A 26,085-nucleotide genomic window follows, 5' to 3' on the forward strand; every position below is an offset into this window, starting at 1 on the left:
GTGACTTGGCTGTGTGATTCTGGCTCAGGGTCTGTCTGAGGCTGCAGTTAGACCTTCCATTGGCATCAGAGGATCCACTTGCAAGCAGACTCACACACATGGCTGTTGGCTGGAGGCCACAGTTGCTCACCGTGTGGGCCTCTCCACAGGGCTGCTCATGATATGGCTGCTACATCTCCCCAGAGTGTGGGATCCAGAAGAGAGAGTAGGGCAGAAGCCACAGTATTCCTTATGGCCTACCTCGTAAATGACATGCCATCAGTTTTTCTATGTTTTACGAATCACACAGGTAACCCTGGCACAGTATGGGGAGAGACTACAGAAGGGTGTGAGCCCCAGGGGTGTGCATCCTAAAGGCTGACTGGCTACCACAGTATCCTTTCTCCATACTTTTTTTTAACTCTTAGAATATCACTTGAATAAAGTGAGCTTACGTTGTGTTCCTACAAAGAGATTCAGGTGCCACAAGATCTTTAACAGAGCATGAGAGACAAAGAAGACGGAGCATGAGAGACTTTGTGTGTGTTTAGGTGGAGGTGTGTATGTAGCCATGCTCTCGCAGCTTTAAGAACCTGTTGATCATTTAATACCATGCTTCACAGTCCTCACCTGAGTAAGGTGGTGGGCCACCCCTGTAGGACAAGACCAGCCTTTGGCCTTTAAAGGCTGCCGTTTACCTGTCTTTCCCCTTTTCTCAGTTTTTCCACCAGCGTGTGAACTGCAAAGTTGATTTAGGTGTACCAGGTTTAGCTGCTTGGTGAACTCACAAAGTGTTCCCTTGAGACTTAAAAGACAATAAGCCAGATTGAAGAGAATCAAACATATGCCATGGACTCAATCAGTGATTCATTAATTTGTCTGATCATAAGAATTATCTGCCATTCATTAGAAATACATATTCTCAGACTTTCCTAGACCTATTATATCAGAATCTTCTGTGGAGAGGCCTGTGTTTGTTTTTTTAAAGTCATTTCAGGTATTTTTTTAGGTCCCATAAGATGAGAAAACACTGGATTATATCACATTGGGAATAGGAATTAGATGAACATCTAACTTAATGGGATTCATTTAATTTGAAATAAAATGGAGAACATAATTTTAATAAGTGGACAGTTTTGTTTCCTAATTTTTCTTGATGAACATTTGCTCCAAACTGAGCAGGGATGGAAGGAAGGTCTGACTGTATTGTATTGCTTTTTTGGCAGTCTGAGCTCCATGGTGCCTTCAGGTCATGAACATCTTTTTCTGATTGAAAATCCTGAGAGATACAGGATTTTTTGGTATGTGTTCCTGAAATGCAAGCTAGCTTCTACATCTGGTGGCTGTGGCTCAACCAAAAAGCAGCAATCCATTTCTTTCTTTCTTCCTTTCTTTCCTTTCTTCTCTTTGACAGAATCTTGCTCTGTCACCCAGGCTGGACTGCCGTGGCGTGATAATGGTTCACTGCAGCCTTGGACTCCTGGGCTCAAGTGATCCTCCCACCCCAGCTTCCCAAGTAGCTGGGACTACAGGCACATGCTACTACACCTGGCCAACTTTTTTATTTTTTGTAGAGATGGGGGTCTCCCTATATTGTCCAGGCTGGTCTTGAACTCCCAGTCTCCCAGAGTGCTGGGATTACAGGCATGAGCCACCGTGCCTGGCCCCATCAATTCATTTTAAGCACAAAGTCAAAATGAACCATAATGGATATTTTTGTGAGTACTTTCAGAGTGATAGAGGGGATTTTCAAGGTACTTTAGACTACATGCAACTTTTACTTTATGTTCTAATTTTAAAACTCCACAAGAGATACTATTCCATCATGTATAGTGCATATACTACTTATTTTCTGTGGCCATCATGACGAATTACCACAAACTTGGTGGTTTAGAACAACAGAAATATGTTCTTTCACAGTTCTAGAGTTGAGTCTGAAATCAGGGTGTTGGCAGGGCCGTGCTCCCTCTGAAGGTGCCAGGGAGCGAATCTTTCTTTGCCTCCCCTAATGGCTCCAGGTGTTTCTTGGCTTGTGGCTACATAACTTCAGTCTCTACCTCCATCTTCACATGGTGTTCCTCTCTCCTTCCTGTGTGTCTCTCCTGTGTGACTCTTGGAAGGATACTTGTCACTGGATTTGGGACTCATTGGGACAGTGTTATCTCAAGCTGCTTAACCTAATTACATATCCAAAGACCTCTTTTTCCTAAGTAAGCTCATAGTCACAGGTTATGAGTGTTAGGGCATGGAGATATCTTTCTGGGTCCACCATTCAACGTACCACACTACTTTACTGTAAAACTGGAAGCAAATTATATGTAATATAGCTTGTAATGGCCCGAGTTAGCTGAGAATTTTTCTTTACCAGAATATTTGTGGAGCCTTTAATCAAGAATGGCTATGGCAGCACTTGGTGATGTCCTTGGTCTTTCCGTACCTGTGTTTTTTTCTTCTAAGCTGTCTCTGTGCCATTCTCTGATGTGCCTTGTCCATAGTCATGCTCCATGCCAAACCATGCATCACACTGGTTTTGTTGCTTTTTAATAAGAGGCTGTTGTACAATTTGAGTGAGTCCTCAGTTTCTGTTTGCATTCATTTAAAGGTCAGTTTTACAGAACAGAAGCTGTCTGCTCTAAATTTGACAAGTATGTTTCCATTATGGTAGCTATTTCTACTCTTACTTGCTATCATTGCTGTCATTCATATCCATATAAATATATGCCCTCCAACTCAGTTATTTTTTCAAATATGACATCATATTAATAATTTCTGCAAAATGTATGCTGTCTCCTTTGTTTTGTTTTGTTTTGTTTTTTGAGACAGGATCTCACTGTTGTCGCCTGGGCTAGAGTGCAATGGCAAGATCTCAGCCCACTGCAACCTCCACCTCCCAGGTTCAAGCAATTCTCCTGCCTCAGCCTCCCGAGTAGCTGAGATTACAGGCACCAGCCACCATGCCGGGCTAATTTTTGTATTTTTAGTAGAGATGGGGTTTTACCATGTTGGCCAGGCTGGTCTCGAACTCCTGACCTCAGGTGATCCACCTGCCTTGGCCTCCCAAAGTGCTGAGCCACCGCATCCCGCTGTTTTTTTTGAGACAAGTTCTCGCTCTGTTACCCAGGCTGGAGTACAGTGGCATGATCTCGGCTCACTGCAACCTCTGCCTCCCGGATTCAAAGATTCTCTGCCTCAGCCTCCTGAGTAGCTGGGATTACAGTCATGCACCACCATGCCAGGCTAATTCTTGTATTTTTAGTAGAGACAGGGTTTCACGATGTTGGCCAGGCTGGTCTTGAACTCCTGACCTCAAGTGATCCACCCACCTCGGCCTCCCAAAGTGTTGGGATTACAGGCGTGAGCCACCGTGCCCGGCCGTATGCTGTCTTTAAATCTGTTCCAAAACTTGAAACTAGCTCTGATGAGGCAAGGTAATAAACCTCTCTGCAGGGTATCAAATGACTTCCCACCATTTTTCCGAAGTTGTTTTCTTATACTGTATTCGCTTTCAGTATTTCATTTTCAGATGTTCCCCCAAGCTGTTCCTCATTCTCTGGCAACAGCATGTGGTTTTACTGGGATCTTGCTATTGAACAATTTCTTGCCTATTGACTGACTTGCAGGTAGCACTTTGAATTTACACACTTGAATTTTTATGACTAAAATTTGTAAGGCATTTCCTCAGACAGATCTTTTTTATCCTATGGACAAGTATTTCCTAGGATTCCAACTAGGTAACTAGATAACCCTGAAATGGTTGCAGAGGTTGAATTTTCAAGGACCGGCCATAGACTAGAACCTAACTAGGCTTGAAGATCTGCTATCAGAACCAGGCACTTTCTAAAATAGTTTACAGCCCTTACCTTTAATATTCAGCCCTGATTTAGGTAGTTTTAAGTATTTTCAGTCTAAAGTAATAGTTTGGCCAATTTGGAGGGGCATTCACATTCTTACAGTTCTGGATTATATCACACCAGAGTTGGAAAAGCAGGTGCTGTCCCAAGCCCATCCCCATTCAGCAAGGCAATTGTTGTTTTCTGTTGAAAAATGTACAAAAGAAGATGCCAGTGGATTTGCATCATTGAAATGAAAGAACCAAGGCAGATGAAAAAGAGGCTCGGAGGAGCTATGTCATATGTGTTTAAGAAAAAGCTGAACATCACAGCAGCTTAAAAAATTGAAAGCATTAAAATCAATATCTAAGAGGTTCATTTAACCATAACAAAAACACCTTAGCAACAGACTTTTTAATAGTGCTTTGCAAAGGAAGTGAGGCTCTCTGAGCTGTGATTGGCCAGTTGGTGCAGTGAACCTGTGAAAAAGAACTCAATGTTCCATTGAACTGGAAGCAAATTATGGTTGCCAAGGGAACCAGCTCCTCTGCACCTCTCAGGTGAAAGGATGTTTGATCTTTAAAATAACAGAAATGGGTTTGCATGAGGAATATTATCTGCATGGTGCAAAAAGTACAGTTAGGGGGAAACAAATGTATTATTGCTGTAATTTACCAAATGATTATAGAGGCAGATAATTGTTGGGAAGGCATTTGGTATGTACCTTACAAGACAGGCTGGCAAAAATTCAATTGTAAATTTATTAACATCATGTATATTTTCAAGATGATTATGGGAGTGATGTGTCTTTAAGTTTTAATGCCATTTTATAATGAATTTTGATTACCAGTTAATATTTGATACTACTGCTCTGGGTACATGTCCCATGCTGGGAGACTAAGAATTTATCAAACCTTACCTCTAATTTGAAAAGACTTTGCTAAGCACTGAGAAACAGAATTATGCATGAAAAAGGGGGAACATGTGGGCTTCTTTAAAAAATCAGAGGATAGGATAGGATTACTAAATTCATTTTCATTTTGCTTACTGCTGTCGCACTGACAGCATTTCACACAAATGTGACATTGTGTGTACTTACGACCAGTGAGTCATTTGTTGGGTATGATTTCAAAAGAGTCGATTTGTATTATCCTATGTTTGGAAGCTCTTTGAATTATTGAGCTAAGGCAAGGTTTATGGCCTTTATGTTTGCTGTCTAGCAAACAGTGTTGAATAATGAACTACATTTTTAATCAAAGATTTCCTTTTACTCTAATCCTTTATTTCCCAGTGGGCCTAACCTGATTTATTGTGTTGAGTGCTCTACGAGGAGTTTGTGTAACCTTGGTGTTCTCCTGAGAGAAGATGTATATTGACTTAGGAAGTAGCAAATAAAATAATAGTTTTGACTCCTGGAAGTACTTAAGTTTTAGGCTATCAGTCCATTTATCTATCCATTCATCTCTCCATCAAACATATCATTCCCCCACATACAAAGCACTAAAGGAGCTACAAAGATAAAGATGATCTAGTCCCCATCACTGTAATCTCTTGATAGGAACAGACAGAAACAGAATGAACTAAAGCTACAAAAGAGCTCCAGGAATAGTGCCAGGGATGTGGTAGGCATTCAAGAATGAATGAATGAATAAAGATAAAAAGTGGGATAGAAACATGAGGTACAGAGTGATGGGTGATGATTTCTATTAGAGAATCTAGAGTCTTGGTCCTTCTTCATTTCATCCAGATTTTGCTCAATGTGACATTCCTTAGAAATCTTCCCTTCTCCATATCCCTCCCTATCCTGTGGACAGCTCAAACATGTTTTTATCTCCTTGCCTAGCCATGTTTTTCTTCTTAGCATTTTGTCACGATGTGCAAATATACCATATATTTGTTTATTAATTTGTCTATTTCTGCCATTAGAATGTGTGCTCATGAGTATAGGGATTTTGTCCAGCATGTGGCTGTGTCCCCAGAGCTGTAGTGCCTAGAACATAGCATATGCTCCACCCAATTTTGTTGAAAGGATGAATGAATGATGGGTTCTGGAAATACAGTTTGCTACCATGGAAACCTGAGGACTACTTTATACTTTAAAGACTATAGTCTATAGACCAGAGGGGATTGGTGGCTGACCAAAAAATTAAAAAAAAATTATTTTTCTTTTTACATCTTTAAAGATTGCTTTAAGAAAAAATTAATATCATGTAAGACATTAGGAGTAAGGCAGCATAGAATGCTAATGAATACTGATAGGTGATGTACAATTATTGTCTTTTCCATATTTTGAAGTTAAACAATTTCCCATTGGTGGAAATGAAAGAAAATATACTCTGCTGTTATGATTATGGACACTGGACTGTGTTTACACTAGTTTTAGCCTCAACTAAAAATGATAGAAGAAAATAAGATCATCCTTCTTTGGGTCTTTGTGTGTGCGTGTGTGTGTGTTTGTCAAATAAAACTTAATAAAGTTACAGGGACGAACTTGCATATGAATTTTGAAAATACACCAGGCAAGATGGATCTTTATAAGAAAAAGCCTCATTCAGTTTAAAAGCCTGGGCCGAAACTTGTATTTTTCCAACATAGCCTTGTCTGCAAACTTTCTTTTTGCAGTGCAAAGGAAAATAATCCACACACTATTAGAGAAGCTCCAGATTTACTGGCCAGTCTCACATTTTGAAGCAGGTCTTGGAGAAATAAGGTCGCATTTCTTTAGCATTCAAATGGGTGAAATTACTGGGATTTCTCAGGATGGCCTCTCCTATTTTTCCTATTCTGTGAGCCCCTTTTGGAACATTTAAAGGCTATTGACATCGTCGAAATGGTATAGAGAGTTATAATTTGTTCAGTTTGGGATAGCATTAATTTCTCTGTAGTATTTTGTTGGATCACTTTGGAGCTGGAGAAGCTTCATGACTTCTGAAACTCAGGACCAAGCAAAGTTTCTTTGCTAGGCAAAACTCCAACTGGAAGGAAAAACTTGGTTTCTGAAGTCCAATGAGGCACAGATGCCACACTATTTTTGCTGTTTTGGTGAAGCAAAAGCTCCACATGTTGTGGCTGAATCATGCTGTCTATATGAAGGGATCTCATTCAGTCCCATGCACACTATTTTAGCATACTCTTAGTACTCTCTATTTTTATCTCCAGTGTTGACCTGAAATCCAGACTCATTTATCCAATCAGCATTTTCACTTAAGTGTCCAGTAGGCCTCTCTAATTGAGCATGTTCAGGACAGACTCCCTACCATCAGATTCCTCCCTACCACCTGTTCCTCCTCCAGCGTTCCCCAGCTGTGTAAAGTGGCACCATCTGTTGGCTGAGGCCAAAAACCTTGGGGTTGTCTTTGACTCATTTTCTTCATGCTTTATATCCAGTCTATCAGTCATACCAACAAGTTGACTTGGGTTTCTTCCCAAAAAATATATCCATATCCATTGCTTTTATCCAGTTGTGAGCCCCCATTATCCTTCTCTTGAGCTCCTGAGGGAGGCTTCTAAGTAATTTCCCTTCTTATAGCCTTGCCCCTTTTAGCCTGTTCTCTGGACAGCAGCAAACTGAGCCTTTTATGCTATAAATCAGGCCTTGTTACAATCTGGCTTAAAACCCTCCACTGGTTTCCAATTATACCTAGAATCAGATCCAAATTCTCACCATGGCCCGTAGGTTGTACATGATCTGGTCCAACCTCATCTCCGCCAACTCTTCCCTTATCTACTGTGTTTCTAATCACATAGTCTAGAACAATAGCCCCTATCACTCTCCATGCCTCAACCCACTTATTTTTTTCATGGGTTTGTAGTTTGAGATAACAATAAATGATACCCCTCTTTTTCTGTCATGTTCTGAATTTCATAAATAGGATAATGAGGATAGCCGGATGGTCAACAAAATATATCTGCCTTTTTTTGGGTGGTAAAGTGGTTAGATGAACATGGCTTTAGATTTTTGGCCAAGAAGGATATAGCAGTGATGGCAAGGAAGACCCTGTTCTCAAGATACTTAATGTTTGAAGAAGATTGAATTTTTTTTTAAAACAGCACACACATACATATAATTTGTGTAATATGTAATATAGATGTATGCATACATAACATAGCCATGAACTAGAAACATAATATAAAATTCCCTACTGCCAGAAATTCTTTGAATTTATAGACATCACATGTTTGAAACATTGAATTGAACTATAGGAACAAGTTTAGGACTACTTTTTTTAGAGAAATAAAAAACCCGCTTGAAATCATTTGAGAGTGAGGAGTTAATTCTTCATTGGTTTTTTTTTTTTGAACGTGTGTGTGTGTATACATACATTTATTAGGTATACCTTTTTACTTCTCAACACATACCATGATGGGCAATTGTTTTTGAACAGATTTCTACTCTAAAGGAAATAGATATCTATATGAAGTTCACTGCTGGGAAAATTGCTCCTGTGTGTTGGCGTCCAGTGTGACTATGCTTTGTCAATTGATCTTTCTATGGTCAGCAATCTCCAGACATCTGGAAATGCTGAAGAACCCATTTGAAGGTTGCTTCTACTTAGAAGACCTTTACATTAAAGCATGGATTATTAATCCTTTCCCTGCTGACATCAGTGCATCAGTGATATAGTCTTTGCCAAAGATGATCTCATGGGTTTGAGGACAAAAGAAATAGTACAGCATGAATTCAACCTACATCTCGGAGCATTCTTGTGTTCCTTGATACAGTGTTTTCTGTCTGTCAAGGTGAAAGACATACTTTGATTCTTTGCTGTTGCATGTCTTTCAGCATTTTTTTTTCAGGACTAGTTGCTATCAAAATGCAAAGTTGCTTAAATACTAAAGATGACTTGCATTCTATTTGAAAACCATTTTATAATTCCAAATCAATAACTTCAACCTTCTTATTGAAATTTAGCTTTGAGCAGATTTTCTTTTGTGGAGCAAAATTTGGATTTCAATCTTTGTTCAGGAACTATCCATTAATTTTTTTCATAAAAAATGAGTGAGAAACATAACTTTTTATAAGACTGCTTTTATATTCTGCCTAGGTGAAGAAAATAAGTTTCCATTTCACAAATGCATTGTATGTGCAATCTTTTGTGTTTCTGTGTGCTCATATTACTCTATGGAGAGCTTATATTAGATTCCCAGAGGGCTTTTTCCCCTGAGATTTTTTTTTATTGATGAGTAATAGTTGCAAATATTTATGGGATACATGTGATATTTTGATACATGCATACTGTGTATAATGATGAAATCAGGGTAATTCGGCTATCTATCACCTCAAACATTTATCATTTCTTTGTGTTAAGAACCTTCCAAATCTTCTCTTCTAGCTATTTTGAAATGTGCAATGAATTATTGATAACTACAGTCACCCTGCTGTGCTATCAAACAGTAGAACCTATTCCTTTTATCTAACTGTATTGGACTCATTAACCAGCCTCTCCTTATCTCCTCTCCCCCGATCCTTCCCAGCCTCTGGTAACTACCATTCTACTCTCTACCTCCATGAGATCCACTTTTTTTCTTTTGGCTCCCACATATAAGTAAGAACATGAGATATTTGTCTTTCTGTGGCTGGCTTATTTCACTTAAGACAGTGACCTCCAGTTCCATCTAGTTGTTGAAAATGACAGGATTTCATTCTTTTTTTAACCAAATAGTATTTTATTGTGTATATATGACACATTTTCTTTATCCATTCATCTGTTGATAGACACTTAGGTTGATTTTATATTTTGGCTATTATTAATAGTGCTGCAATAAACATGAGAATGCAGATATCTCTTCAACACACTGATTTGCTTTCTTTTGGATATATACCCAGCAGTGGGATTGCTGGATCATATGGTAGGTCTATAGTTTTTTGAAGAACCTCCATACTGAGATTCTCAGAGAGGTTTGTGATCCCAACAAGTGAAGATCACTGTCTTGGAGAGTTCCATCTTTGCATGGATGTCTATTGCCTTGTTTACACAGCATCTATTTTCCTCCTGGTAATTGTACCCTGTCTCTTTGGCCATACTTAGTACACAGCATAGGAGTCCTGTGACGAATCAAATCAATGGCCTATTCATCCTCTGGGCCACAGGGATTGACTGGTTCACAGACAAGTAAATAAGCCTAGTGGTCCAATAAGAGCCAGTTCTAAGATTTTTTGGGGGGAGCATATTGAGGAAGGAAGCTATCTTCTACTAGACTTGGAGCTATGATCATAGAAGCCTAGTTACCCCTTAAGGGGAAATGTTCCCAACCAAAACATAAAGCCAGTGCAATTGAAAGCAGAGTCAAGAGGTCAAGGAGGGCAGCTTCTTGATATTGTTTGAGTTTCTGGATTTGATTATATCTGATTTTAAGTTGTGTGAAACCACTTTTTTTTGCTTAAAGGTACTTGAGTTGGACTTTTTTTGTCACTTGCAAATGAGAGTCAGAACAAGGCTGTTCTAATTATAAACAAACACAGAACTATAAACTATAGGTTAGGTATCCCTTATCTGAAATGTTTGGGAGCAGAGTGTTTTGGCTTTTGGCTTTTGGAATATTTGCATATACATAATGGGACATTTTGGGGATGGGACATAAGTCTAAACATGAAGTTCATTTATGTTTCATATATACCTTATACACATAATCTGAAGGTAGTCTTAAACAATATTTTAAATGCTTTTGTGCATGAAACAAAGTTTGTGTATATAGAACGATCAGGAAGCAAGGGTGTCACTATCTCAGCCACCCGTGTGGTGTCCTGTCGGTATTCAAAGAGTTTTGAATTTTGGAGCACTTCAGATTTTTGAATTAGAGATGCTCAACCTGCATAAGGAATCATAAGGTATGGAACTTTTAGTTTTAGTAACCAAAGCTTTGGCAGGGAAGGCATTTTCAAATTGATATATATTGCTGGCCACTATTAACATTATCAACGAAGGTCAAGTTTGTTGTTCTGTTTTAAACAACTTTTGTCTCATTATCCAGTGTCCTGATGAGAAGGACCCAGAGATCTAAGTAATTAATCATATGGGGGGAAATATGGCATTCTGGAACCAAAGCATCCCCCCAGAGCATCCATGGGGCTAGGAGCCATAAACTTTAGCGTGGCTGACCTAAAGCCAACAGGTGGTGATGGCTGCAAACACCTGGGAGAAAAGAGGGGAAATACAGAAGATGGGGGATAAAGGAAAAATAAAGCCAAATGTCCAGTGATGAGGGGACTGAGGGAATAAATGATGGTAGATTCTTATGTTGAAAATACTTAGTAGCCTGTAAGAATTATATTTTAAATGTTTATATTCATGGAAAGATTCATAATATATTGCCTGGCAAGAAAAGCATGATGTTTTATAAGAGTATGATTCCACTTTTAAAAATAAAATACATGAATATGTATAAATATTAATATAACATTCTCAAAGATAGCTCTGAAAATACAAAAAAAAAGTTATCTCTGGGGGGTGGGGTGAGGAATCATGGTTGATTTACCTTCTTTTTCTTGTTTGTGTTCTGATTTTTCTACAATGAATATGAATTACTTGTGTGGAAAAACAGAAGCAGAAGGTACCTCCTGAGAGAAAATTATTAGTGTTGCAAGCATGTAGGCAAGGCATTTCTAGGTGTCAGGGAAATGTAGAGGAGAGAATCAGGAGCTAGAAAAACATTTTTATAACTTTTGGAAATAATATAAGACTAAACCCAACATATGGGGAGGATTCATAGAAGAGACAGGTCCTGGGGTGCAGTCTTAAAGGTTCCTGACTCTTTTTTAACCTTCCTTTGGCAGTAGCTTCCAATTCAATTCATTAGGTAGTTGTTTCTCCAACAGGGATATATTTTAACTTTGCTGCAATACATGTGTTCCATTATTAGACCTGATAAAAATGTGATAGAAATATGTTGCTAGGCACAAGAGCAGGTAAACAGTAGATACTGTTCCCTACCCTGTCCCATTTTCCTAAGACAGATCATCATCTGTCCTCTGGATGAACGCAACAGCCTCCTAGTCGGGTTTTCTGCTTCTAGCGTTTTACCTCTTAAGGAAAATTGTGCTAGTTTCTTATTGCTGATGTAACAAATTACCACAAACTTCGTGGTGCAAAGGTACACAAATTTATTATCATGCAGTTTGTGGTTCGAAAGTTCGAGACTCATCTCCCAGGGATAAAATCAAGATGTCAGCAGAATGGCACTTATTTCTGGAGGCTCTAGGAGAGAATCAGTTTTCTTGCCATTTCTGGCTTCTAGAGGCTGCCCACCTTCCTTGGCTCATGGCCTCTTCCTCCATCTTCAAAGTCAGCAGTAGTGGGTTGAGTTCTCATGCTGCCATTTTTCTGGTCCTTTTTATCTGATTCCCTCTCCCAGTTTTAAGAACCTTGTGATTCCATTGGACCCATCTGGATAATTCAGTATAATTTCCTTATTTTAAGGTCATCTGATTAGCAACCTTAATTCCATCTGCACTCTTCCCCTTTGCCATGTAACCTCTCATATCCACAGGTTCCAGGGATTAGGACATAGACATATGAAGAGAAAGGGCATTATTTTGCTTCCCATAGGCATCATCCAGATAGCTGCTAGAAAAAGCTATCTGATATGCACACTTGGCCAGAACTCTGTCGTGGTGAAAACCTCCTCAAGCCTCTGAGATGATTTAGTCATAAAATCCTTGATACACGTTTTATCACCCTCTGTTTTTCTTTTATCTCGGTTTTCATCTTCCCACTGCCTCTCAATTTATGCTCAGAAAGTATTGAACTGCTGGAGATTTCTGCATGCTCCAGGCCCCCTGACATACACACATTGCTGTTTCACATGCCTGTGCCTTTGCTGATGCTGGTCCTTTGGCCTCTTACTCATCTGGTTACCATGCACCTGTTTTTCCTCCTACCTTGTTGGTTGCTTTCTCCTACCCTTTTATTTTCCTTTGCTGTTTCCCTTCTTGTCCTGAATTCTAAGTGTTTCCACTGTTAAGAACTTGGTTTTTTAAAATTTATTTTAGTTTAAGTCTTGGGATACATTGCAGGTTTGTTAATAGGTATACATGTGCCATGGTGGCTTGCTGCACCTCACCTATCAAGCTGTCATCTAGGTTTTAAGACCCACATGCATTAGGTATTTGTCCTAATGCTTTCCCTCCCCTTGTCCCCCACCCCCCAACAGGCCCCGGTGTGTTGAAAGAACTTTCTCTCTGTCCTTTCTCTCTTCTTAGATGATCTCATCCATTTCCATGACTACAACTACTCAATGATTCTCAAATTTATATCTCTAGGTCCAGGCCTGTCTCTAGAAACATTTACTGAGGTGTCCTGAAGGCATTATAGACATTTGAGACAATGCCATTTCAACTCAGACTTCCTTCTGATTTCTCTCACTCCCAAATTGTTGAGTTCATTCATTTGTTGAATGAATATTTATTATTCTATTCAGCCATACAAATAGTTGACTTATTGATTATTTACTGGATGTGTTAGACTGTCTTTTAAGCTTTAGTCTTTATAATACCCTAATGAATTAGATACTATTCTGGTTTCCATTTTACAGGTGAAGAAATTGAGGCCCAGAAAGTTTAAGAAGTAGCATACCTAAATTAAAGAGCAGTAAGTGGTAGAACCAGGATGTGACCTTTTACAGTCTGACTCCAGATGCTCATAACTACTAGGTTAAGCAACAAAGAGCCTCAGCCTTCAGTAAACTCTCCTCAGACCTCCAGGCTGTTGGAGGAAACCTTCCCTGTGTCCCCCAGTCCTCTGTGCTCACTTCCAGCTTGGTAGTTTACATGTAATGATTAAACTTACATTTGTCTCTTGCCTCCCTTTGGAGAATGTGCACTGACTTTTTCATCTTTGTTCCCTCAGCATCTAGCACAGAACCTGGCACAGTAAGCCTTGAAAAACAGAGCTTGACTGAATAAATGCTGCTGTTTTGCTTAATTATTGTCATATAATTCATGTTCCTGCAGCAGTGGGTTCTTTTAGAACCTTCTCCTCCTGCCCGGGGTGTCACTTTGCCTCTTGAATCAGGTCTAACTCCATTGCTGCTTATTGCAAAGGCCGTGAGCCACTTCCTCATCCTGACAGCACCTGAAATTATCCTTCCAGGAGCCTTCCGTTACTAATCATAAGCAAGGGGACCATTTTCCCAGTCTCAGTCTCTGTAGCAGGAAACTTCGGTGTTTCTGTTATATTCATAACCTTTGCTCTGGAGGCAGTGTTGATGTTTAATTTCATGTCTGCCCTATCTATGTATTCATTCTCAGTTCTTTCCTTAGAGGTCGGTATTCCATATTGACTGGTGTCATGTTGGGTTGTGAGCTGCTGCTCTGAGCCCTGGTAGCTTTGTTGACTTAGAGTAAGGGGCTCAAGAGTCACAGAAGAACCATTTTGTTTGGCCTCTTCTGTTTTAACATTGTCTAACTCAAGCCAGCTACACTGCTAGTTGTCATTAGTCACATGGAGAACCCAGCAAGAGAGAGTGGACAGGCTGTCACCTATGGGGCAACCACCTCAAAGCTCATGTCCTATTGGAAGTGGGATGAAAGAGCCAGTAATAGTGCAGTGATTAAGAGAAAGGACTTTGCAGCGGACAGGCCTGGTTTCAAGTCTTAGCTTCAATAAAATACTAGCTGTTTTACCCCAAGCAAGTACTTCTATGAGCTTTTTCCCTGGCTTTAAAGTGGGCCCAGGGTTCTTACGTCTAAAATGAGAGTATCTGGCACATATTTAATTGTCAATGCTACAGTCTCAAAAGAAAGAGCACACTTAGGGCTCAACTTAGTGCCTTGTGTAAAGAGAAAAGAAATGCTTTATAAGCAGCATGGTGATTCCCCAAAGAGCTAAACACAGAACTACCATTCCACCTAGCAATCCTATTACTGGGTATATACCCAAAGAAATATAAATCATTCAACCATAAAGTCACATGCACGTGTCTGTTCATTGCAGCACTATTCGCAATAGTAAGGACATGGAGTCAACCTAAATGCCCATCAATGGCAGATTGGATAAAGAAAATATGGTCCATATACATCATGGAATACTATGTAGCCATAAAAAGAATGAGATCATGTCCTTTTCAGGAACATGGATGGAGCTGGAGTCCATTATCCTTAGCAAATTAACTCAGGAACAGAAAACCAAATATTGCATCTTCTCACGTATAAGTGGGAGCTAAATAATGAGAACTCATGGACACAAACAGGGAAACAACAGGTACTGGAGCCCACTTGAGGATAGAGAGTAGGAGGAGGGAAAAGATCAGAAAAAGTAACTATTGGGTACTAGGCTTAGTACTTGAGTGATGAAATAATCTGTACAACAAACCCCTGTGACTTGCATTTACCTACCTTGAATTTACAAACTTGTACATGTACCCCTGAACCTAAAATTAAAGTTAAAAAAAAAAAAGAAATGGTTTATAAATTTGCATAGGTAGCAATGAAACTAGTGTTAGAAGTGGACTATTTGTAGGCCGGGCGCGGTAGCTCATGCCTGTAATCCCACCACTTTGGGAGGCCAAGGTGGGCTGATCACGAGGTCAGGAGTTCGAGACAAGCCTGGCCAACGTGGTGAAACCCTGTCTTCACTAAAAATACAAAAAATTATCTGGGTGTAGTGGCAGGCGCCTGTAATCCCAGCTACTCAGGAGGCTGAGGCAGGAGAATTGCTTGAACCCTGGAGGCGGAGGTTGCAGTGAGCCGAGATCGCACCATTGCACTCCAGTCTGGGCAACAGGGCAAGACTCCGTCTCAAAACAAACAAACAAAAAAAATGAAGTGGACTTATTTGTATACTATTCTTTCTACTCATTATGGCAGACTGGAAGAGAATGGCTCTTATGAATATTATGTAGAAAATTATTAGGGCAACAAAAGAATATTACAATTATTTGGGCTACAAATTATGGAACTATGGCACCAAACTCATTCATAAGAAGTATATCAATACAACTTAACAACTCTCTCTCTCCACCTTTTTTTAGCAGAATTATTCGTCACTTTCTTATTATGTAAAATGGTAGTGATGAAGACTACCTAATATAAATAGTGTATAGTTTAAATAAATTCAGTGTATCAGTTAGGACTAAATTCAGTGATGTGGCTTGGCTTGCATTGTTCTTGGTGATAAACTGTATTGATTTCTACTGCTTGGTTTATTACAGAATCAAGCAACCATTCCAGGAACCCCAAACCTCTCTTCCCCAAATCTCTTATTTCCTGACCTCACCACTAGATGACAATCCCTTCCTGTGTTTTGGCCAGTGAGCGAGAGGAAACATTTCAAGCTGTTTGTTTTACAGTTGTTTCCAAATAGGCGCCCTAGTCATATCTGGAGGGAAACTTTATTTATAGCCTCTAAACATCCTACTGAAGTTATTGGGATGTAGTACAGTTAAATGTCTGTGCCAGACAAATGGAAATGAATTTTGAGTTTAAGGGTTTGACTGTTACAACTTAATTATCTAGTATTTGGTTTTTAAAAAAAAAGTTCTTGAATATCATGCTGTCATGTCTTTATAAAGATTCAAAACCAACACATTATTAATAGGAATTTAACCTCCCTTCAAAACCGTGTTGACAAAAATGATTATAAGACTACATTCTTCATTAAGATCACAATTAATGTATTTTGTGACTGCCGTCAGTCTTTTTTGTTTGCAGAAATGGTTTCCCTTAAAAGGTAAATCTCAGGCGAAGTTAATACAAAGTGCTATACATGAAAGATTACTGTCTATGCTGAATCAGGATGAAAGGAAGGGGATATGGAGACACTGAAATTATTTTGACATAAAAGTCGAAGTGGTGAATCTTGCATAGTAGCAGTCCCTTTAAATGACTGTTTTTGATGACCTTGGTTACGCCCAGCACTGTGCTAGGGGCCATGGAGAGATACAAAAGGTGGGGTTAAATTGGGTGAAGTTTATTTATTGAGATTATTAAACCAAATCACCCCAGAGCCCCTAATGATTTGCAGGTCTCTGAGATTATTTGAGGGTATATGAGACCTTGGAGCCAAGATAATCCCTGGGTGTCAGCACATTAGGATATGTAAGGTTTAGAGCTGTCTTTCAGATGAAATTGTTAAGCAAGGCTTGGAAATTTCATTGCAGTTTAACCAGAGAGTAGAGGTGTTTGTAGCAGCAGCAGCAATTTAGGATGTAAACAACTAGTGTGTTATGAATTCAGAATGAGGGTGTATTTCCTTTTCATTATTAAATCAATTACCTGAATGAATGAAATCTTGGTTTGAGTATCTAACCCTCAAAATTCTGTATTAAAAACCTTTGATGACAATCTAGTTAGTGCTATCGGCTACGAATTGCACCAAGTTGTGCTTCTTTTTTTCTCATACTACCATGTTTTTCTTTCCCTGTATGAAACCCTCTTGCTTATGAGAGACCTAGCAGAAATATTCCTCAGTTTATTATTATGTAAAATGGCAGTGATGAACAGTACCTAATAGAAATAGTATATGGATTAAATAAATTTGCTGTATCAGGTAGGACTAAATTCGGCCACAAGTGACAGACAACCCCAAATTATGGTGCCTTTAACCAGTTAGTTTATTTCTCTATCATGTAAGCAAATTTCACAGGCACTTGAGTTTTGGGTGATTGTGTTAGCTTCTTGATCCTTACGGACCCAGGCTGCTTCTGTCTCCTTGCTTCACCAACTTTAGCACATCTCAAAGTTGCCTATAAAACGTACACTTGCATCTCATTTGCCAATCCTTAGTTATATGGTTTCATCCAGTTGTTAGAGGTGCTGGGAAGCGCCCTCTTGATTTGGCACAGCCATTGGCGTAGCTAAATGCTGGTTGTTCTATTCCTAAGGAAGAAGGACAGAATAAACACTGGGGGGCAGTCTCTGGCCTGGTAACCTAGCATAGATTCTGACGGTAAGATGCTCTTCGATTACTTTTTCAATTCTCTTCCTTCCCTCTTTCCCTCCTTTCAGCTATTTACACCTGGGATGGGTCTTTATGCTGAGATTGGGAAGTGTTAAGCCTGAAAAGAGAGCTTTTTGGCAGTAAGAAAGGAATTCCTGTGGCCAGTTTTAGTTAATTTGTGACTGTAGAAGAAAATCTTGGCATAGATTAGTATCAAATCATGTGTTGTGCAAAGAGTGTCCAACGTGGACACAAAATGGTGTATTAGGATTTGCTTTTAAGTAGCTAATTATATTCTTAGTATTAAAATGTGGAAAACAAATACTTTTCAAGATTACTTCAGAAACTATTTAGCATTGCTTAGTCTCATTGTAATTAATGTACAAAAAAGGGGGTTTCTTCTCTAAGATTTTTAGAAATGCATAATTACACAGTTTTCCTTGTACAGAGAACACGTGTACAGAGAACATGTGTTCTCTTATGAAAATTTCATGGTTAGGCTTTATTTTGACCATCTTCCATGTTTTGGCCTTATTTTCTTCTAACATCTTATGATGCAATGATTTTGTTCTTCTTCCTTTTCACCTAAATTGAATAAATCAGAATCTCTTACCTTGAAGGTGAGAGAGAATTCCTGGAAGAATTATCTGAAAGCTGTGTGTGGGGCCTACACACAACTGGTGGTATTTTTCCCTCAAGGAAAAGGTGGAGATTTCACAAGAATGTAAAAGCCAAAGGAAAACTTGGAAAATCTAGGACCAGGGTCATGGTTCAGATTGTGTAAGACCACTGTGTAAACTCTGTGAAGGCAGGGACTTCTTCTGCCTTAATCCTGGCTGTATGTCTGGATTATGCTTGGTACATGACATGCTGTCAATAACAATATGTGGTCTAAATGAATAAATGGTCACCAGGAATGGTGAGTGCTGTGACTTAGCAGCATATGTGTAGGAGATATCGGGGTTTCATAGACTGAGAACTCAATAGAAGTCAAGTTGTGACTTCCAAAAAATCTAGACATTAGATGCTAGAAGGAATTTGCTTTCTTGGGGCTAAAAATAAGGTTTACTCAGCCCAAATTAATGCAAAGAGTCAAAGTTAGAGTATGTGCTCTGTCTGATTGAAACTCATGGGAAACACAGTGTTTAGTTTTTATTGCCACCCCTATGAGGGACATAGACAAACAGACATTTGAATATAGTTTAGTCTGGATTCTTGCATCTTCTCTGCAACACCCTTAGCTAGTGAGAGTTCAGTCTCTGTATGCGGAATGAGTGATGGGGGAACTCACTTCAAGGCATGCTCTTTCATTTTGCAGAACATTCTGCTTCTGTGCTTTGGGAAGAAACTCATATGACCAGGAGAATAAGAGTGTAAAAATCATGTCTAATTAAGGTCAGTTGGAAGGACGGCACCTTCGACTCTTTAAAGAGCTATAATGTGAAAGAGATACTGTTTTTCTATATTGGCCTCGTGGGAGAATTGGACTGAGGCAGTGGCCACATATTACCTCTGAAGTGGAAATTCTTAACTTGGACTTTGAGGACCTCAAAGGGCTTTTTAGGTGAATTTTAAGGGGACATGAGTACATTCTATGAATATATTTACACAATTTTGTTTGTGTGTCCCCTCCCCCTCACCCCCAACCCTGCCAGTAGAGGGTTCAGGGCTTTCAATTTCAGAGGGTGTCCTTAGCTCCAGAGATAAAAACTACTATTGTGGGGTCTTCTATAACTCTGAGTTTCTATGCTTTTTAAAAACATGTACAAAAATGAAATACTAGTTTTCTTTTTTACTTAGGTGAAATAGACTAATTAGTAATCCTGTAACAAAGACTCAGCTGTAATTATAGGACTCCTCCTGTATGAAACTGGAAAATTAAAAATCTGTTACAACTCAGCAACAGTGGTCCTTCATCGCACATAACTTCACTTTTTTAGTTTTCACAGAGTAACAGCCCAGCTATTGCCTCTGGTTTCACAGTTTTACCTATGCAAAAGCAGTGATTTTTAGCTTCTGTGACCCTCTTGGTTTTAAATTCCAGGAAGCATGATTTCATCTCAGCCTGAGGCTCTATAAAAGCTATTCAGTGAAAAAATGAGTGATGAATACTTGGGAAGTAATGTATTTTTATTCCAGGTTACGATATTCACAGGAGACTAGGCATTTTGTCTTCATCAGCATCCCAGCCTGCACTGGCTTTTTATTGTAGGAGCTATAGGCACAAATAAGAGAAAGCAATTTTTTTATTAACCAAAATATTTATGGCCAGAGACTGAGTTTAGTCAGGGCAGCAAATTACATCTGTTCCCTAAAGGGAATAATTACTTACAGTATGATAGCAAATGAATAATAATTTGCAGCAAATTTATCAGGATGATGATTTTTTTTTTTCCATAAAGACAGAACTAATAATGCCATTGAACAGGTGGTTATGTGTTTTTTTAAAAATGATTAAATTATTAAGGCGGAAGGTTGTAATAGCTATCATGGTGAGTCAGACCAGTTTCTCTACCTCCTCGTTAGCAAACATTCCTTTGGAGAGTCTCATACTCAAGCAGCTGGCTTTCCTTTACCCCTGCTAGGTGGGAACTGCAGTTTTGCACAGTTGGGGTACGTATTATTAACTCCAAGGAGAGCAAGAAGTCATTATGACTTAGAGTTAGAAAAAAGTTAATAACCTAGTGTCAGAAGGGGAGGTGGAGGTGCTTTTCCAGGAAGTACTAGGTAGCCTCAATTGAATCAACTTTCTCAAGGAAATATCATGCCTGGTTTAACTTGCTTTGCAGTCGTGAAGGTTCCAGAGAGCTGGGTAAGTTGGTTGTTCTGAACAATCCTCAGGCTAACTTTGGTGTTCTGAGGGAAGGGGCTAGTTTACTTTGAAAATAGTATAAGAACTGTAATAGGTGTAAGTTTGATATTTAACCAATTTGTTTTCTCTTAAATTGAGACTCTTGTTGTTGCATGTTCAAACCCCTTATGGATCTGTATCATACCAGTTCACCTGAGTGTTACAGAAAATGGAGGGGTTGAAAGGCGGAGCTAGACAGAGGCTAGAGGTGGGAAGGAGGGGAAGGGATGTTGATTGGAGCTGCAGTGGAATTGATTTGCTTTGTCCTCCTAAGAGATAGGAATGGACATCAGGGGCACTTGCTTAAAGAAAGTAGGTGCTAGAAATCTGTTTGCTGAGGAACAATTGACAGGAAAAAAGGACATAACTGAAATTTTGCTCTCTTGTGCTTGTTTTCAGCTTTTAACATAGTCTTGACCTTGGCATATATGTCTTTGAGCTAAGTGAGCCTATGTAAAGCTTCCTTTTTGTGTGTCTTAATACCTAGTCCAGAGAGGGTGTGTAGAAGGATTAGTGATCTCTAGTCGCCAGAAATCCCATGGCAACATGATCTGGCATTTACCTGATAATTTTATACCTAGGTGAGAAGCCTAGTCTTCTGGGATTGGCAGAAACAGGCAGTGGCAATTACATTTTGTTCTCATTTACAGAGCTTGCTTCTTTGCTATTAGAGGGGCTTAAGTCTGTAGATATCAGCTACTCTTCTGTTCACGAGCACACCGGAGGCTTCTGGTTATTTTTTAAATAACCTGGGTTAAGAACTGAGCATTACTTCCTTTTGAGGCTAGGGCATAACACACAGCTTGTTATCAGGAGCACGATAATGAGGATAAGTACATAAATATGGATAAAAGCATGTCCCAAAGCACCATCTCCTGCAGGAAGAAAGGTGATTTAGTAGGCACAAGCCTGACACTTCTTGTGTGCATAGTCATTAGTGACAACCTGTGTGTGCAGGTGAAAATTCACTTTGTACCATGGAGCAAGAACATTGCTAAATATCTATGAAAAATCCTCATGCTAAACACATTTCTGCTGGTTCACCTCTTCAGCACTGGCTTAGTTCAGTTTTTCTCTCCATTCTGAGGCCCAAAGGAAGAGTGATCCGGGGATTACTAGTAAAGACAGTTCAGGCTGTTTTTATGTAGTCAGTTCATCTAGCTATGCTCAGTGCATCTCTGTAACAGGTGGTGGAGCAGCTTCTGTGAAATTTGTTGGTCAGGCCTGCTCACTAACCCCTCAGTTTTGGCCGACTAGAAAAACCCTGTTGGAGTCGCTGGAGGTTTGAGTTGTTTGAATTTTATGAAATACAATTCTAGGTGTTTATAAAGTTTCACACAGAGAGATGGACAGGAACAGAGAAAAGTGTTTATGTTGTTTGTAGGGGAGGATGCGTACAAGTCAGGTGAAGAGGAGAGATTCGCAAAAAGATGTGCAAGGGATATTAACCTGGCGGTCGTGCCTAGCAACACCCCCCTGCCTCTTTCTGGATTTTAAATGTTTCAGGGAAGAATACTTATTTAAGCAGTAGTTGGGCAAAACCAAAATTGATAAAACTTTTTTCTTTTGCCTTTGATCTCTGAATTTACAGTGAAGGCATGTCTGAAATATCTTAGGTGTTTGTTTCTACTGCCTTGCTGGCTGGAGCATTGATGTCTCTGGAGAATGTGTTGTGAGAAGCTGAGTTTGGGTAATCAAATTGGTTTTCTTATTTTTCTCTGTGCATGTTTCTAAAAGGGTAATATAGCAAAGGAGTTTCAGAATTTGTTATCAGAGTGATTGAAAACTTGATGCCTTAAATATGGTTTTAAATGTTGCTCAATTGCCTTTTTTTAAAACTGAAAGAGTGGGTAAGACTGCTGAAATAGAGTGTAGCCTTTGCATAATAACATAGTTCACTAGGTCAATTTGTATATAAGGCAGTTACATGGTGTGGTGAGGTTACAGAAGTACTTTAAAACTATGGAAACATAAGGCACTTTTCCCTATGGCTTTAATTGAGCAAGGAAGGGGCCAGCTTGCTTAATCCACCTTGAGAATAATCCTTCTTGACCCATGTGGTGCTCACATCTTATCTAGGGCTTCTAAACCTGTGGATGCTGAGTACAAGATGCTTATATTCATAAGGGCAGGCTTTTCTGTTCTTTCCATGTGATTCATACTAGAGCAGATAGCTTGATCTGCTCCTATCTCTCACTTTATCCATGAGTTTTATGCCGCTGTCTCCTGTTTCTTTTTCTCCAGCCAGTCCTCCCTCCAGGACACCTGTTCACAGAGCCATGTGTACCCAGACATCCCATGAGCACCTCCGGTTCTGCATGTGTATCACATTATCTCCCTCCCTCACCTGGTCCTTTGCATGTGTCCCCGGTCTCTGTGAGTGGTCACAGCTGTCACCTGGCAGCTAGGCTGCAAGTCACTTTCCATATCTGACCACCACCAAATCCTAGAAGTTTCAACCTTAACATCTGATGGAACTGCCTTCTCCGCCCCTTCCCTTTGGCCATTGACATCCTTCTGGCTGTCGTCTGGATCATTGTAATGATTTTTAACTGGTTCTAGTAGGCCAAATAGTGCCCCACATCCCCTCAAGATGTTCACATCCTAATCCCCAGGACCTGTGAATATGTTAGGTTACGTGACAATGGGTAATTAAGGTTGCTAGTCAACTGGCCTTTAAATAGGGAAAGCATGCTGGCTTGTCCAGGTGGGACCAATATAATTACGAGTCTATGCAAGTGCAAGAGGGAAGCAGACAGAGATCAGAGTAATGTGATATAAGAAGAACTCCACTAGCTGTTGCTGCTGGGTTTGAATATAGAGAAAGGGACCATGAGCCAAGGAATTTGAGCCACTTGTAGAGGCAGGAAAAGATAAGGAAATGGATTCTCTTTTAGTGCTTCCAGAATGGAATGCCGCCCTCCTCACACCTTGCTCTTAGCCTGGTGAGACCCATTTTGGACTTCTGACCTACAGAACTGTAAGATAATAAATGTGTACTCTTTTAAGCTACTAAGTTTGTGATAATTTGCTACAGCAGCAATAGAAAACATACTTGTCTTCCTACCTCTGGAGTGCCCCATTCCAATGCACGTGCAGATCTCATATTACTTTCTTGCCTCCAAGGCTTTCAGTGGCTCCCGTACCTCCACACTGTCTATGCAGCACCTCAACTTTGTAAATAGGAGGAAATTAGTAAATAATGAAGAAATGAAAACAGCCCATTTTGCAGCACATTAGTCCAAGTCAGGATTCTTTCTTAGAGGAGATAGATTAAAAGTCAATTGGTTATATTTTGCATATACTTTTCTAGGAACAGGATGGAGCCAACGTATATTCTTTCTCTTATTCATTTTCTTTTTTTTAAAGTATTCCCTTGTTTTTTAAATTATGTGATAGCATTTTATTGTAGCCAACTTGATAAATGAAAAAAAGTCCACAACAAAGACACTCAGAGATGATTATTTTTATTATTTTGATGTATAGCTTTCTAGTTATTCATATGCCTACATCTATATTTTATATTTTAAAACCCACTCTTCATTTAGTATAGCAGTACAAAAGTTTTTCTACAGCCCTTTTAATGGCTGCATGAAATGCTTTTGTGTGACTGTACTAAAACTTAGTGCCTGTCTCATATTGAATTTTTAGGTTGTTTCAATTTTTTCCCTGTTGGGAACAGCCCTGCAGTTAATATCTTTGCTGTATCCGTGTGTACATCTAGGATCATTTCCTTAGAATAAATTCTTTTTTTAATTATACTTTAAGTTTTAGGGTACATGTGCACAATGTACAGGTTTGTTACATATGTATACATGTGCCATGTTGGTGTGCTGCACCCATTAGAATAAATTCTTTAAGTGTCATAGCTGGGTCAAAGGCTCTGGAATGTTAATGGTATTTGATATGTATTAGAAAACTGCCCTCAAGGAGAATTGTACCACTTTGCAGTACCACCAAGAGTGTCCTTTTCTTAAGTTGACCTTCCTGCTCTGGGATCTTTTGAATTAATGGGAAGACTAGAGAGCTTGACATCAAAGGTGACCAGAGGACAATTTTACTTTGGAAGTGGACACTGCTTTAACCAGTTGAACACACACTAGGCACTGTGGCCACCAACCAGCACACCCAGCTCCTTCATAACCGAGATACCCTCTTAGCATCCCTCCAGAGGACTGGTACCATTGCTACCCAGAAAAGTCTCAGGGTTGGCCTCGCCTTTCTGACTACACCAAATGCTAGAAACCAAGGGTGGACCCATGGCCCCCTTCAGCATTTACAGGCTTCTGATTTCTGATAGGAGTCTGTGTTAGTCTGTTTTCACACTGCTATAAAGAACTGCCTGAGACTGAGTAGTTTATAAAGAAAAGAGGTTTAATTTCCGACAGTTCCACATGGCTGGGGAGGCCTCATGAAACTTACAATCGTGGTGGAAGGGGAAGCAGGCACATCTTACATGGCAGCAGATGAGAGAGAGCGTGTGAAGGAGGAACTATTAAACCTTATAAAACCATCAGATCTCGTGAGAATTCACTCACTATCATGAGAACAACATAGGGGAAACCACCCCCATGATCAAATCACTCCTACCAGTTCCTTCCGTCAACACATGGGGATTATAGAGATTACAATTAGAGATGAGATTTGGGTGGGGACACAGAGCCAAACCATATCAGAGTCTGAAAGGAGACTTGACATGGGGCACACAGATAGATCTTCTCTCTCCCCTACACCCCTTCCCCATCTTTGCTTCAGAACTTATCTGCTCATGAGATTAAGCTACTCATGCCTCATGTATGTAGGTGCTGCATTTTATATGACAGGGAGTGAGTCCCATAAATGCCTGTTGAATGGAGCAGCCTGACATCTCTGCTCACTCAAAATTAAGATTAAAAATGTACTGCCCAGTCCAGGATAGTTGTGACGTGGTCATAGTTAGCTTTGACTGGCTATTTTTGTAAACATTGATCAGGTATATACAAAAGCATTAATAAGATATCAGGTGTGTTATTAGCTACGTTCTCTTTTTTGGTGGAATATCTTTGACAGGTGAGTTTGGGAAAGCCAGGCTAGTTGCCATGGAAACGCAAAAGCTTTCAGGCACTTGTTTGTTTGTTATATTCTTTTGTCGGTTTATGGAGTGTTCCGTGGAGCCCCTTGAAAGAAGATGTGCCACTTAATGCTGACAGTTAAATCACTATGCTGCCTGTCAGAGCCGGGAGGAGGGGAAGAGACAGACACAAAGCTTCTTTCCCATTGTCTGTTTTCACAAAGATTCTGGCTATAGAAAGAAGGTATCTGAATCTGAAGCAAGAGGTCTCACTTGGTGTCCCTAAAATTACAAAATAAAATCAGTGAAAGTTGGAATAATCAAACCTGACTCTTTCATCCTGTTTTCCCAGCCTCTACCCTATACTCATCCCTGAATGTAGGACTGTATAGTACAGTTATGTGATTTTTCTCTCAAAAGTCCAAGGGTGAAGAGCTGTTCTAGTCAATCCATGGACTCTGAAACAAAAGAGATGCCAGGAGAAACAAAACAAAGCTGTCC

At 39.7% G+C, this 26,085-nt stretch overlaps 1 protein-coding gene and 1 long non-coding RNA gene across 5 annotated transcripts in view; one reads left to right on the forward strand and one right to left on the reverse strand.

Annotated features, from left to right (window-relative positions):
- Positions 1-26,085, forward strand: part of SYT16 (synaptotagmin 16) — a 328,233-nt gene that overhangs the window by 103,350 nt on the left and 198,798 nt on the right. The gene's annotated exons all lie outside the window — the stretch shown is intronic.
- LOC129049919 (uncharacterized) overlaps positions 17,336-26,085 on the reverse strand; it is a 47,685-nt gene continuing 38,935 nt past the window's right edge. The window contains exons 3-4 of one of the 2 annotated variants that reach the window (XR_008513318.1): positions 23,602-23,707; positions 17,336-17,622 (exon numbers count right to left, since the gene is read on the reverse strand). This is a non-coding gene — a long non-coding RNA (uncharacterized LOC129049919). The remainder of the gene's footprint in view (positions 17,623-23,601; positions 23,708-26,085) is intronic. The other variant, XR_008513317.1, reaches the window with a different exon arrangement.

The sequence above is a fragment of the Pongo abelii genome, chromosome 15 (assembly GCF_028885655.2).
Source record: "Pongo abelii isolate AG06213 chromosome 15, NHGRI_mPonAbe1-v2.0_pri, whole genome shotgun sequence".
Taxonomy (NCBI): Eukaryota; Metazoa; Chordata; class Mammalia; order Primates; family Hominidae; genus Pongo; species Pongo abelii.